The sequence below is a fragment of the Mauremys reevesii genome, linkage group 1 (assembly GCF_016161935.1).
Source record: "Mauremys reevesii isolate NIE-2019 linkage group 1, ASM1616193v1, whole genome shotgun sequence".
In the NCBI taxonomy this organism is placed as follows: domain Eukaryota; kingdom Metazoa; phylum Chordata; order Testudines; family Geoemydidae; genus Mauremys; species Mauremys reevesii.
Genome location: NC_052623.1, coordinates 34,166,997 through 34,179,924, shown reverse-complemented (window position 1 = coordinate 34,179,924; position 12,928 = coordinate 34,166,997). Strand labels below are relative to the sequence as shown.

At 42.7% G+C, this 12,928-nt stretch overlaps 1 protein-coding gene across 7 annotated transcripts in view; it reads left to right on the top strand.

Annotated features, from left to right (window-relative positions):
- Positions 1-12,928, top strand: part of MAML2 (mastermind like transcriptional coactivator 2) — a 267,559-nt gene that overhangs the window by 141,479 nt on the left and 113,152 nt on the right. Inside the window, exons 1-2 of one of the 7 annotated variants that reach the window (XM_039501532.1) lie at positions 955-1,019; positions 12,205-12,266. The exons of 2 other annotated variants lie outside the window; for them this stretch is intronic. The gene's annotated coding sequence lies outside the window, so the exon portion shown is untranslated. Of the gene's footprint in view, positions 1-279; positions 302-920; positions 1,020-12,204; positions 12,267-12,928 lie in introns of those variants that run through there. 4 more of the 7 variants (XM_039501560.1, XM_039501516.1, XM_039501549.1 and 1 more) reach the window with 4 other exon arrangements.

Sequence of the window (12,928 nt, the reverse complement as noted above, 5' to 3'; positions counted from 1 at the left end):
TTACCCACCCCTTAAAGCGATTGAACCTTAAAGTGGATGTAAATCTACTGCTACAGTGGTTGTGATGGGAGGTACCAGGCCCTTTGAGGCCCCCTGCTGGAGGCCTTGTGGTCTACCACACCTTGTCCCAGGAGAAGAGCAGTGAAGGTGGGTCCTTCAGCCTTGCCTAGAAAGGCTGCAGGGAAGCAGCCAATCAGAGTGCAGCAGGCTCAGATAAAAGGAGCTGCAAGGCCTGAGCAGGTTAGTTACTGGCTGGGACCAGAAGGGTGAGAAAGGACTGGAAGATGGAGAAACTCTCCAGGTGAGGCAGCATGGGCGAGACCCTGCTCAAGCAGGGAACAGAAAGAGAATCCAATGACCTGTAAGCCTAGGGTAACAGGTAAAGGTGATGGAACTGAGTGGGAATGCAGCAGGAAGAACCATTAAAGGAAGCAGTATGTGGCTGCTGTTTATCGGGTCCCTGGGTTGGGACCCTGAGTCACAAGTGGGCCTGGGTTCCCCCACTGGTCAACAGGGAAAGGGCCTAAGCCCCAAGGAGGGGATCAGACTCTTTACTAAAAGCCCAAGAAAGGGGCTGGGGTTTAAACAGGCCCAGAGATGGGGGCTCAAGACCCTGGAGAGGGCCAGCCGTTTACTGAACCTTTGTTACCCTGGAAGGGGACTAACCTCAAGGGATGACTTGGCTGGAGAGCTGGGACACCAAAGAACAGGTGAAGACAGAGTCTTGAGGGAGAAAGTCCTTGAGGCAGTGCTCTGTAACAGGGCAGGGATGGACTTAAAGCTAGTCCAGAAGGGGCTGAGAACTGAGTCCAGAGACAGGGCTAAAGACACCGACAGGGGCACAGCGATAGGCCCTTTGTTACCTCAGAAGGGGTTCAGTCACTCATTGTTGACTGTGTGGCTTGGGCAGAGGGCTGAGCCACCGAAGACCTGCCTGACTAGGTCAACACCCTACAGGGGGCGCTAGGAAAAACCGAAAGTTGCAGCACCACACCTAGCTGACAGGAGGAACTCTTGAGGTGAGTGTACTTCCTCACAGTGGTGTAAAGGGGCCTTAGTGTAAATGAGATTCAGGCCCTTCATCTCCATAATGACTTGTATTAGTGTATAAACCAAATCTGTACAGGAAAGAAAGGGAGACCTAGTACTAAGGAGGAGCACAACACATTTTCCATATAAAAAACACAGGATATTTTCAGGAAAAGGTCAGTGTTTGAATGGACGCTGCTAGGCAGGCATTCAGAGAAACCTTTACAACAGCGCTTATGTCAACACCTTTCAGAATGCAAATCTGCTCTGTGAGAAGAGTCACAGTAAAAGTTACACATGAAACCTATAACTGAGACTATAGTGAGAGCACTGATTCAAGCCATTTTAGGAAAAGAGCTCTGCAGTTAACTCTTTGTACAGGACCAAACTAAATGGTTGACCTAGGCTATCCTTGACAATGCCAAGCAAAGGAGCTTTATTTTTCATGTGTGTCTGCACAGATTTATTTCAAATAACATCTTGTACTGAAAAACAATTGTCTTGGTACTTTAGGTGCTCTATTTGTGGAGAAGTTCTGCAGCTAAAAGCATTCCTCCCACCTTTACAGAGAAAGCAAAGCTCTTAGGGAAAAATCTTGGATCTATACTCTGGATTTCTTCTCCAGAGTGTGGTTGTTACTGCATTTTTTTTTTCACTTGGACCTCATGCAGAACTCCCATTAAGATCAGCAGTGAGGATCAAAGAGCAGAATTTTGCCCTAAGGGAACAACAAGGCAGACCTCCTGTGGGTAATCTAACACCTGCAAATTCCCTTAGCTGGCAAGGAAAGGCTGTGTCTATTTTTTGTTGTTGTTGCCAAAATTGAGTTCAGATAGTGGTATTTTTTGTCTTGTGTTTCTCAGATATGATGTTTTCTATTTTCTCAGTCAAGGCCTTTTTTTTGCATTTAATTTAACTAAGGCGTGGTCAACACTAAAAAATTAGATTGACTTAGCTGTGTTGCTCAGGGTGATGAAAAATTTCACAGCCTGTGCAATGTTGTTAGCTTGAGCTAACCCCCAGCGTAGACACAGTCAACCTAGCTGAAGCCTGTCGGACAACTGGATTAACTACTTTGACAGAAAAAACTCTCAGACAGTGCCGGAAGCATCTATGCTCCGATGCTACAGTGGCACAGCTGCAGCCACTGTAGCGGCTGTAGTGTAGACATACCCTAAGTTATCCAAAATACAATGGTCCATATTCTTACCTGGTGTCCGTTTGCCATAATTCCATTCAATTGATCTGGCTCTTTATATTTAATAAAGGTATTTAAATACCCTTTTGATGAACAAACTAGATAGAGTGGGCCAGATTTACCACTTTATTACTCCAGTTCTATGCCAATGCAATTCTACTGAATTCAGTGGAGTTATACTAATTTTACGGCAGCATAACAGCTGTGACTCAAGCTCCTTGTATGATGTCAAATCATTTCTGATGCATACAGATCTTGGTTTGCGGTAAAGTAGCACACTTTGGGCCAGATCCTCAGGTGATGTAAATCAATTTTACGCCAGCTATGGATCTGGTCTTCTATTTCAACATTTTAGCCTTTATATTTTAATATTTTAACTATTGTTTTCTTTGTAAGTCTTGTGGCTTGGGATATCTCCCATCACTGCAGTATCAAAATGCTCCTACATTATCATGTATTAGCTTCTAATGGCTGAGCTAAAAGCCTGCTTAGTCTAAAGAACAACGTATTGGCTTGCCATTACGAGTGGCTGAAATTCTTTCCTTTTAATTTTTTTAACAAAATACTTTTTAAAAATGTTTTTTAAAAATGAAAAAAATTAGGAAATTTTAACTGTCTTGTTTCTTCCAATGAGAGCTGAAAGCTTAAACACTGAAATTGAAAATTTTGGTTTCCTTTTTTTTCCTGTTGGATTAAAAAAAATACTTCAAACCCCTCTTTTGTTTTTTCCATTGTGTTCCTGCGAAAAGAGGAAGGGAGTGGGGGGAATCCTGAAAACCAATCTGAAAAGCAAAACTTTTTTTTCAGCTTTCCAGAAACCAGAAAACTTTGTAAGTTTTGACTCTTTGTTTAACTACAAAGCTTCTTAAAACATTGCTTTACAAAATATAAAATGTCTTCATATTCTTTACAAATTTTCATAATCTTTTTTTAACTAAATCTACTTTATATATTCAAAAGTAATAAATTCCTTAAAGTTTAAATAAAACTTCATAATCACATTTTCTAATTTGTTATAATTAAATAATTACTTTTATTACATTAGAAGAAAGGCAATAGAGCTTTTTATATCTTTGCATTTATAGATGCTGTACCAGTAGGGCCAAATTTGTGCCAGCAGGTATCACTGTCAGTGACACGGTGGGGCATGATACGTAAAAGGACAGGAGCTGATAAGTATGGAGGGTCATCATTTTGCAGGAACTTGAAGGCAATTATATTATATGACCACAAAATAATCTCATAATTTTTGTGCTTTTTCAACTAGCCAACTGCCAGCAATAAGAAATATTTTGCTAATGTTACTGGCCAGTTAGCTACAGGTATTCAGAGCAGGGACCCTATTTCACTTACTAGAATAGTACAAGTAGTATTCAGATTAGGCTAGGCTAAGCAATGTGTTGTAAGAGTCCTGATGCGTATGTTTGCACTGAACATACTGCTTGAAACATCATCTAAAAAACATCCTACCACACACTCCTTATCTCTACCGTCAGAAGAGATAATAGCTGTATTGACTCTTGAGCATTTGTATCATTTCACCATGAAAAAGGATTCTTGGTATGGAAATTTTTCACAGCAGTAAGGCACTTCCTGATTTCAGTTTAAAGAATGTAAGCATTCATTAATGCATTACAGTAGTAAAGTGCATAGTGACTTTCATCTGAGATACTGAAAGCACTTTAAATGATAATGCTCAGCTGTTATATACGCCTTTTCATCAGTAGCTCTCAAAGCATTTTACAAAGGAGGTCATAATCGTTATCCCATTTTACAGATGGGGAAACTGAGGGACAGAGAGGAGAAGTGACTTGTCCAAGGTCACTCATCAGGCTAGTGTTTGGGCCTGATATGTAAAGATCTCAGTTAAAGTTCTTTGCAGTATATGCGGGAAAGGCGACAGTATCACAATTTATATTAAAAATGAGATTGAAATCATTTGTGGGTTGTATTATGATTAATCAGGACCCCATTGGGTTGGTGCAGTACAAAAACAGAGGTAATCAGTGTCTTCCACAGAACACCAGTACTAGTTCCAGTTCCACTCCATCTATTAACTTTGCCTCTATGATGAGTAATGGAGAGGTTTTTTGGCAACTGTCTCTGGCTATAATACTGCAGCAAGACAAATATCTTACGCTCGCTTCTCTTTTACATTCAGAAATCTGACAAGTCATACAGGTTTCACTCATGCCAGCCTTTGTGTCTGAGGGGAACTGTACCTGCACAGCCATTGACTGTGCTTTTTGGCACTAACATTTCATTACTTAGTGCCCTTGTTTGCTTGCAAACACTCTGATAATGCAACAATACTCTACTCTCTCTAGTAAGGGTGAATTTCCAAAGAAGTGGAGTTTGGAATCCATTCAGATGATATTGCCAACTTCAGATGCTTACTGGAGTAGTCCCTAGAGTCTGCAGAGTTGGTTTGAAAATCTCCTGAGAACAAATTTTCTCATCAGATTTCTGGCAACTTCTGTTTCTAGTACCAGCTGGAAAGTCTATGAGAACATCTTACATAGGGTATTTTGCCACTTTCAATTCCAGACCACGTGGGGGAAAATATGACTTCAGAAATGGTTTGGTGTAAACTGATTCTCAAGGTATGTCTACACTGACATTAAAAACCTGTGGCTGGCCTATGTCAGCTGAATCTGGCTTGGGCTAAGGGGCTGTTTAATTGCAGTGTAGCTGTTTGGGCTCAGACTGGAGCCTGGGCTCTAAGACCCTGCGAGGTGGGAGGGTCCCAGAGCTTGGGCTGCAGCCTGAGCCTGAATGTCTACAGTGCTGTTAAACAGGCCCTTAGCCTGAACCCAAGTCAGCTGGCACAGGTCTGACCGCAGGTGTCTAATGACAGTGTAGACATAGCCTAATAGTAGGGGAAGATTCAGGGTCTCATTTGACTTGAAGTGGTTCACCCAACACTGTCTGGAAGGTAATTTGGGACTTACACAAATAAGAGATTGGGACATACGGGGAGCTGCCTAGTTCACTAGGTCATCTAGCTCATCTTCCTGCCGGTACAGAATTGTTCCCTACAGTTCATTTTCTAGTATTGTGTCCAGTCCACTTTAAATAACTCAAGCAAAACGGCTTCTACCACTTCCCGGAGGAGACTTCTGCACAGCCTAATACACTTCACACTTTAAAAGTTTTTGATATTCAGCCTGCCTTTGAATGTTCTTAGTTTTACGCTGTTGCTCCTAGTTACACACCCTCTACTATACTAAATAATTAACTCGCCCTGCTCTGTGTTCATATCAAGTGTCCTCTCACTGAGCCCACTTATACATAGTTACAACTTTGAATCCTTCCTCATAAATCAACCCTGATCACTTTTGTTGTGTTTTCTGAGTGCCGTCCAATTTGTGAATATTTTCTGGTATTTACATGCCCAGCACTATGTGTAATTCCAGGTGGTCACATCAGAGATCTAGAAGCACCTCAAAACCAAGAGTTTAGCTTTGGGTATAATTGGAGAGTTGAGTGACAAACTATGCACTTTAACACTTTCAAATAATTAGATATATTTTTTTAAGGTCAGCTCTGAATTTTCAGGCTTATGTTTTGTGTATTTGGACATCATGACAGTATTGTCACATGGATTTCCCCTCCTCCCCTTAAAGTATTATTCTATTTTGAACACTGGCTCTTTTAAAAGACTTTCATGTTGGGCCCTGTTTCTTGTGTCTCAGTTATTCACAGATCAAATTTGATCACTTTGCAGATAAAGATAGTCTCTCGCCCGGCATGTCAGCTCTGCAAACTTAATCTGCGAATCTGAAAATTGAGCAGGGTTCTTTCCTGCTCATACATCATCACTAGTAATCTTTACCTTAATGAGGTGTATTACTGGTGTAGTTAAGGTCAATTTGAGATGTAGTGTAAAAATTCAAAAGCACCTAAAGCCTCATTTTCAAAAGTGACTTGGTATATTTAAAAGCTAAGTCCTATTGACTTTCATTGCTCCTAAGTGACTGAGACACTTTTGAGAATGGAACGTGTGCTTATACAGGTAATGCTTATAAAAATGTCTGGGAAACTGAGCAAATGTGATCTGGAAATCACTGAGAGGTAATAACATGGAACCCCAAAATGTTATTTTAAATAGAACTACACTTTAAGTAATTGATAGATAATTTGTGCCATGCTGCAGCTGGTGTACATCAGCATTCAGTGGAGTTCACTGAAGCAATACTGACTTACACCTGCTGAGAGTTTGGCCATTTAACCCTGGACTGCATTTTACCTTGAGTTTTGCCTAGGAAAATTGTTAAATGTCCTGAAATTGAAGAGAAGAGCAATCACTGCCTCAGTGCTTTATTCTAAGTCAGCTAATGGACTTTGTTCGGCAATGGAAAGCCAATTCGAAAGCACTTTCTGTGCATCAGTCTCTTTGCCTGCTGTTCTTTATGCTTACGTTCTCTCATCAGAGAGTGTTGCGCGCACACAGCTGCTGACTGGTTGAAGCTGAGATAGAAACAGACGTCTACTGTAGATGAAAGCATTTTACAAACGGCACTTATCACAACGGGCCAAATTCATCTCCAGTATCACATCACTGATTACTGTGGACTTATGACAGATGCATTGGCCTTATGTGTAGCTATGATGGTGTGAGAATAACAGCGGAACTCAAACTCTGTTCTCCCAGAAAACTAGAGCTCTTTGGGGCACGGACCATCTCTGTGTTTGTACTGTACCTTGCACAGTGGTGTCCTGATCCATGACTAGGGTGCTACAGTAATACTGCTAATAAACTCAAGTCCGACAGTAACCTGACCCTACCTAGAAAGGAGCATGGAGAATCATATTGTTTTAAATGGGTTTTAGTTACATGCTAACCAGGGGTGGCTCCAGGCCCCAGCACGCCAAGCGCGTGCTTGGGGCGGCATGCCGCGGGGGGCGCTCTGCCGGTCGCCTGGTGGGACCAGCGGACCCTCCGCAGGCACGCCTGCGGGAGGTCCACTGGAGCCGCGAGACCGGCGACCGGCAGAGCGCCTCCCGCGGCATGCCGCCATGCTTGGGGCGGTGAAATGTCTAGAGCCGCCCCTGATGCTAACCTCTTCATCAGTTAACGCACCGGGATGGAAAGTTGTAGGAGCCAAGGGAAAACAGTTAGGAGCTTAGAGAAGGCAGCTGCTCAGTATTTTTTTAGGCCAAGTAAGCAAATCCTTGAAGATATGGTTGAAAACAAGAGACCTAACTAACACCCCATTTACCTACTCCTTACTCTGATCTTACGCTTGTGTAGAGAGACTGTGTTCTAAGGGTTTATAAAGCTTTATCTATTTTAATCTTGATGTCTGGTGTCATTAAATAATTGTCTGACTGTGAAAATTTAAATTGATTTAAAAAATAAACATTATCAGTCAAAATTATAAATAAAAAAAATCTGCCAAGCCTAGGTGTAAGCTAAAGTAGAATTTGGCCCCAAGGTTTGTTCAAAGATATATACAGGTTTGGATAGTTTATATCCACACTAGTAGGCTGGGATGTGAGGTGTCAGACACTGAAGGGTTTCCATGCTTTCTGATTTGAAGTCATTCATTTGAATCTTCACAAATTCACATATTTCTCAACAGCACTTGGCGTGTTTTTGTAATTAGGCATATTTAGCTGTGCCTTGTTTTACTGCTCTGGGAAGAATCTCATTTGTCAGCAGTTTTAAGCTTTGCCAAATAAAGGCTTATTGGCAAACTGCATTGAACACTCTGATAATGACCCAACTTTAGAAAACAAACACCCTGCTGTGCTGTATTCAAGCCACAGTTCTTTTGAAATAAAAAGGGGAGACAATGCCTGCTTTCAAAAACTAGAGGTTCTTTGTATTCTTATACAAGCCTAAATTAATGTTTTAAAAGGTTATTGCTATTTTTTCCCAGTTAGCTGGCACTGTTTGTAAATTTTATTTAGGCAAGTTCCTATGTCGTTTCAGTATTTTTTTAACACATCTGCCTTAGATGATATTTCTGAAATTCATTAGTCCAGCCTGATCACTCTTCTTTCTAATTTGATTAGAAGGCTGTTTCTAGGCATTGAGGAATCTATTCTGTGATGTGCGTTGTGACGACACAAACAGGGAGCGCCAATATTTCTTACCTAGCCTAAAGGACATACAGCAAAAATAACCTAATTGTTCCTGCATTTCAGGTTGAGGCATCCATGTGAGGTCCTTTTTTTAAATTTTTTATTAAAGCAAAGTAGTAGGAACTATGTATAGTTTAATCACTTTGGCTTTTGATAAGTTTCCTTCAGCTTTTAAACAGTGCTTTAGGACAGTAGTTCTCAGCCAGGGGTCTGGGGCCCCCTGGAGGGGGCCGCAAGTAGTTTTCAGGGGGTCCGCCAAGCATGGCTGGCATTAGATTCACTAGGGCTCAGGGCAGAGAGCCAAAGTCCCGCCTTGCTTTCCCCAAGCCCCACTGCCCGCGGCTGAAGCCAAAGCCTGAGCAACTTAGCTTCGCAGTGCCCCCTAAGGTGTGGGGCCCCAGGCAATTGCTCTCCTTGCTACCTCCCTAACACTGGCCCTGGCTTTGATATGCAGAAAAACAGCTGTGGCCACAGCTGGGCTGTGGAGTTTTTCTATCATGTTGTGGGAGCCTCAGAAAGAAAAAGGTTGAGAACCCCTCAACTAGGCAATGGGAAAGTATAGTCTCTGCTTATGAAATTCCACAACACTGATGCAGTAAGCCTATACAATAGTTTTGAATGTAAACGGCACTTTATGTAGTATTATAACCTTATGTAATTCTTAACTCTATAAATCCTAGCTTTGAATCCCATTCTGGCAGTTCAGCAGAGCAAGCAGAGGAATGTTTCCTGCAGTTCATTGTTCAGTTAGGTTGTGTGGGCTGCCTGTGAACGTCAGGGCTGTGTAAGAAACTTAGACTGAACTTTACAAAAACTTGTATTCACAGACAAAAAGTCCTCCGGTCCCAATCCCTGAACCTGATCCTGAGCGATATCCTTATCTGGGTTTTCTTTTTTCAGAAGCAGTTGTGGGGAGGCACCCTTCTGAATTACACAGCCCAGGTTATGTAACATTAAGGGAGCTTTTGGGGGAAGGCAAGTTAGCACTTAGCATTACTGCTGTGGAACTCTGTTGGTGACAGACCGCAGTATGACAGAAGATGTAAAGGTAGTGCTAAGTCCAAACCAGGGCAAAGATCAAGCCAAAGTAGAAAGACTTTTCGGGCACTACCAGCCATTTGAGACACTGCCACAATCCAAAGCCACATACTGGGACTTTGTAAAGCCAGTTCGTTGCTTTGTTCTGAGATTGGCACTGCCAATGCTTTCTGGCATGGCCTGTCTTCAGATTACCCTTGTAGTAGGAAGACAGCCTGAGACATAAGCCCTTGTATCAAAGGCCTGGGCTAACGTAGTAGTCAAAGCTCTACTAATATAAAGCAAAGAAAAGCTGTGAGCAAGAGGCAGGACCTGCTCACAGAGTCTGGCCAGAACAGGGCTGATATTGCAGAAATACACATTCCTAAGAAGTGCTAGGCACAGAGAACTCACACAAACACATCCCGATATCAAGTGGTACCAGAACGTCCCAATATTAAGGATGGTACAAAAACATTCCCCACGGATAACAGGGACACACTGACCCCTCCTGAAAGATAAGGTCAGGATGAGTGTGTGTAATAGAGATGTTTTGATCAAACCAACATGATAACTAGCCATGTCAGGGGGCAGTAGCTAACTATGTCAGAGGGGCAATATATAACTTGTTTGTATCAGGGTATAAAGAGGTATCTCAGAGCGAGTGTCTTTGTCTGGCCTGGGGAGGAACGGAAAGTCCCGCCGTTCACTGAGCTGGTCTGTTGTTACAGGCATTCATGTACTAGTGGTGTGGTAGAGTCTGCGGGATACTAGTACTGTGCTTCGTCAACAATAAACCTGGCCGGGTGCCTCCATACCTTAACGGATCTTGTGGTCCTTGGGCGGTTTGCTCGAGGTCTGCCGTGCCAGCTGTCTGCACAGAGCTGGGGCGGCACACAGAGGGAACACACACGCAGCCAAACACCTAACCACAACCCTCATTCAGCAAGACAGGCTGTTCAGTGGCAACTGCAGGACTGTGACAGTCCCACTCTTAGCCTAGCTTTTACCTGCCATTAATTGGAGGCTGCATGCAAAGAAAGGAGACTGTGGTTTATAAGTGGGAAAACAGAGCGAGGATTGTCAAACTATGTACACTATGAGTGTGCCTCCAAGGCACAGCCCTACATTAGGGAAGGTTGGGTTGCACCACTCCAGTGCCTCGGAAGATTTTGCTCTCTAGTGTTTAGGGGAAATGCAGTTACTCTACAGGCACCACCCGTTACCAGATGCTGTGTCCACTCCCCACTGCAGCAAACCAGTGATGTGGAGAGAGGGCAGTGCCACTGACTCTGCACTCCCTTGTGGACATGGGTAACAAGTTAGTCCCCCAGTGTCTTGAGTACAAGGACTGGGTCTCTGTCCTGTCCCTGCGCAGGTACGCAAAGGGGGTTCCTTGAACACTCTCCTTTAATGCAACAAACCAAGCCCAATCTACTGTGAAGGAAGGACTTTGCCATTCTTTGTGTATTGAATAGCACCAAGCATGCTGATGATATTCAACAAAGAATGCTAATTATAACAGTAATTCTGATACTAATTAGATCTCAAGGATCTTAAAGGACTTTACCAAGACTGATTTAGCCTCACAAACCCATGCAGTAGGAGGTAGCATTATGATCTCCATTTTGAAGATGGAGAAAGTGAGGGACAGAGAAACTGAGGCCATGTCTATATGTACAGCACTGCAGCAGCGCAGCTGTACCGATAGAGCAACGCTGCTGCAGCGTGTCTGGCGCCGATACTCTATGCCAACAGGAGAGCCCTCGCCTGTTGGCATAAAAAAACCACCTCCGTTAGTGGCATAAATGATGTTGGCAAAAGAAGCTCTCCTGCAAATGTAGCGCTGTGCATATGAGCGCAGATGTCAGTGTAAGTTATGTTGCTCGGGGGTAGTTTGTTTACACCCCTGAGCGGCATAGGTTATGCTGGCATAGGCTGTAGTGTAGACAGAGCCTATGTGACTTGCCCACATAGACAGTCAATATTGGAGCTGGGAATGTACCCCAGGAGTCCTGCCTCCCAATACTGTGTGCTCCAAATCACAGATATCATTGCCTCGGAGCCCACTTTATTTCAGTATGGATGCAATCAGGATGACCATATTACAGAATTGTAATCTAATGGCATTAATGACCTGGAAAGACTGTTTATGTTGGGGATGATCCATTCGGCCTGATCTGTTTTTATTGATGCAAAGAGCACAAACATTGGGCCAAAACTAACCAGAAATCACCAAGTGGTCACAATCATTCATCCCCTCCCCTCCCCATTCAGGCTGAACCAATATGAACAGCCTTCTGATTTAATTTTCAGATGTCTAGTACTAAATATCTACACCCCACCCATAAAGGTTATGAGTGGCACAAAGCAAGAAAATGAAAAGTTAAAAGTTTATTCCCTTCTTATCTTTGTTCCCACCCTGTCCTCAGTTCACCTTGTTGTACATGGAGCTGGGATGCCACAATAAATCTGTTACAGCTACACATGATCTGTGCAGCAGTAACTAGAGGCAAAAGGGTTTATTGAGGAGACCTAAATCATCTACTGAGGCAGCAGGCAATTAGCCTATAGACAGCCAAACTGCCTCAGTGATGAGCAAGAGCAGTTTAGCTGTATTCTGTACTGTAGGTTTTCAATAAACTTCCCTTATTTATGGCAGCTTCCTTAATTTAATAGATTTTACAAGGGCTGAATTATGCCTGACTACTCCAATAAAAGCCACATATGTGGGTGGGAATTAACTTTAAAAGAAAAGTACCATGGAGAATTCAAAGATTCCTAATCTTTAATCTGCACCTTTCCCTCCTTTAACCTTGTATCTCTTTTTTTGTTGTTTATCATCTGGTAATTCCCTGACCGCTCATCAGGAGCCATTACATGACAACAGCTGACACGAATGGACTTTGTCCACCATTAATCAAGTAAAAACGTAAGAAGATCTTATTTGAATAAGATGAATGTGTTTGGGCTAAATTCTGCTCCTCTTCACTTCAGCTGTCTAATGAGTCCTCTAGAACTTAACTAGTAGTGTTCTTTTGACATTTAGGACCAAAATGCGATGAGGCCACAGTGGTAAGCACTCAGTGGCACTACTTCTGTGAGTAACTGCTCAACTGTGTGAGTAGGAGCTATGCAGTCTGCTCCATATTCATAGGCTTTTAAGGCCAGAAAGGACCTTTATGATCATCTGGCCTAACATTCTGCATAGCGTAGGCCGTAGAATTTCACCCATCATAGGCTCCAAGTCAGAAGGCACCCTGTGGTCATCTAGTCTGACCTCTTGCATGACACAGGTCATACAACATCCCTGAAATAATTCCTGTTTGAACCCAAACCTGCCATCCAATCTTGATTTAAAGACTTCTGATACTAGAGAATCCATCACATCCCTTAGCAAGATGCTCCAATGGTTAACTACCCTAATTATTTTTTTAAAATGACTTATTTCCAATCTGCATTTATCTGGCTTCAGCTTCCTGCCATTGGATCCTGGTATGCCTTAGTTTATTACGGCTGGTCTACCCTGAAAACTTACATCATCATAACTATGTCTCAGCTATGTGTAAAAAATCTACACCCCTAAGAGACGTA